Below are 2869 nucleotides of genomic sequence, written 5' to 3'. Positions count from 1 at the left end.
ACATTGTTAGGTAAGAATATGCGTAGAGTATCATTAACCAGGGAAGCTCACCCGAGCTTAGCTTGTGGAACTGTTACTCCAGTTTCATCATTGAAGCCTGATGGATTGAATCAGTGACCATGTAACTGAACACAGTCTCCAGCCTCCCTCCTCTCTGGATATTGGGCTGATATCGCATGGCTCAGAACCCCCACTGCCCTAACATGGTGGGTCTTTCTGCTGGGGCCACCCCCCTTCTGACTCTCACATTAACATGAACTATACAGGGGCCCAACACCAGCCTCCATGATAGCGTGAGTTATCGGGGCACACCCTAAAAACAAAGACATCCCCATCACTGGGTTACTTCTAAAGATTCAGAGACTTCCTCCCAGGATCTGGGGGACAAATGGCAGCCAAATTCTTTATAACAGTTCTCTCATGCTACTTTTCTATATTTTTTAAATCCCTCTTTCATATTTTTATCTTCAGTCTCTCTGAGCTTCAATTTTTAAATAATTATTTCCCATGTCGTCCCACTAATTCCCAATTTTTTCCTTGACTGTGGCATAATGTACTTTTTAATTCCTCCACTGTGATTTAATTTCAAAAAATATATTTTGCTTCTAATAGTTATATTTAGTTGTTTTTTAGATCTGCCTATTCATTTTTTTTATAGCTTCTTCATTCTTGGTCTTTCCTCCACTTTTATTTTAATTATTTTATTATTTAATGTTTCATATATGGTCACTCTCTGTCCTCTACTTAATAATTTTGTTGACTATGGTTCTAGAGGCTCTAAATGTATTATCAGTTGTTTGTCACCATCAGATCTGTTTCCGTGAAGATTTGGGGATCTTTGGTTACAAGTTTTTGTTTCATTAACCCTTCTCTGTGGGGATCATGAGGGCTTAAGTTGAGAACCTGCCAGACCTTTGCAAGGAGCCCTACCATTTTTACCCCTGGTTGGGAGAGATTATAAGTAACAGTTTTATTTTCTATACTGCTCTTCCTACTATGACATTAAAGAATAATATGAATTAAACACAAAAAGTTTACAATATTTTAAAACCTTAAGAATCCATCTCAAGTAATTCAGTGAAAAACATACAGAGTAGGGGATGTGATGAATTTCAATTAAAGATCAGAGAAATTGTTCTTCCTTCTGAGCTGGGCTTTTGTAAGGTGTGTGAATGTGGTGTAGGGCAGGGGAGGCTGAGGAGGAGAGAACGCCTCTATCCCAGATCAGGGGAGCAGATCTGTTCATGAGCTGGCTGTACTCCGCTGTTCAGACCATGATAGTTATGGGCAGTGTCTATAGCATAGGCCACCAGAGATACAGTAAGATCCAGGAAGCACTGAGTACATAGGGTAGGCTCGCTTGTTGGAAGTGGAAAGGGAACTGCTCTGAGTTGATGTACCTGTCTTGCACCTTAATAGCCAGTACATTTTTCCCATGACCTTGAGAAAGCCATTGCCTGTCCCCCAAGAAAACCTCAGTATCCTCCTCCCTTAAAAAGAGAATACAACCACTGCCATTATTATTTGCTTTTTAGTACCTCACAGGGTTTTTTCATTCTGCAAAAGCAAATGTGATGACAGGTAAAAATGGCTCTGAAAAAATAGAATTCTTATTAACTCTTTGGGGAAAATTCCATCTTTGATATCACATGATTGATTCCTTTAGATTTAAGGGTTAAAGGCTAACTTTCAGATGTCGATGTCAATGTCAACTTGTTAAAGTCTCAGCCCAAATACCTTTGCTCAGTTAGCCTCTACAGGGTTCTATCAGTTGGCATCAGGCCCAGTGGGCACTCATGCAGGCAGGCATGCAGGAAAGTTGTCCTGGACCTTGAAGGTAGGAAGATGGGGGCGTGAGGACCTGAATGTGGACATTAAGAGAGGTGGGCCCAAGCACCTGCTTCACCACCTCGCCTTTGCTTAGCCCTGGATGCCGACATCCCTTACCCAAATCTACAGTTCAAAAATAAATGGAGTAACAACTCTTTCTGCTTACCATGCTTCTGTCTCATTCCTTGTCTGCTTATTTAGTTTCATTGGCTTTTAGTCCGAAACGCATCTGTAAAATATTTGGAAGAGAAAACGAGGTAGAGCACTGAGAGTTCAAAGGGACAGAATATAAATAATGAATATGATTTCTATGATCAGTTATTTCTTATTGCTTTGTTTCTTTATCAAAGGCACATTTTCAGAGGCCTGAGCGAGCCCTCCTTGTGGTCCTTAGGAGCTTTGTTACTAGGGAAATGAAAACTAGGCCAAATATATAAATGATGCCCATTTGCAGAATCCTAATGGAAACAGAGAAACTGGCAACAATGAACATGCCACTCGCACGGGCTCATTTTTCCCTGATAAACAGGCTTTAAGACTCATTCTTATTATAATATTAATTGCTCAAGTAAGATTTGTAAATATACGTAAACATTAGTTAAAATTGGTTAGATAAGCCTTTAGAATGGGCACATTTTTCCCCCCATTTAATTAAGCAGCAAAAATGCCAAACTAATTATTAAACAAATTAATGGAAAGGTCAAAGGATTTATGTCACAAATTTAATGCTTTCGGATATCTCCCCTCTAAGAACTCATTCTTGGGATTATTTTGTACAAACATCCATAAGATGTTTTTCTTTGCAAAAGTGCTTTCTGTTTGTATCAGTGGAATCTGTTCTTTCAAAGTCTGAGGGAAGGCCCCAGAAAGCAAGAGTTACAGAGAGACTTCTTATTTTTCCAGGTTTTTTGGGGAACATTGGCAACTGATCCTGTTAACATAGGATGAGTCCATGCCATTCTGACTATGCCAACAAGGAAGAAAATTGGGATTAAAACAAGAAATAAAAAAAAAAGAAAAAGAGGGTGCCTGGGTGGCT

This window comes from Lontra canadensis, unplaced genomic scaffold, assembly GCF_010015895.1.
Source record: "Lontra canadensis isolate GAN:19392208 unplaced genomic scaffold, GSC_riverotter_1.0 scaffold85, whole genome shotgun sequence".
NCBI lineage: Eukaryota > Metazoa > Chordata > Mammalia > Carnivora > Mustelidae > Lontra > Lontra canadensis.
This window is presented reverse-complemented; position numbering follows the sequence as displayed.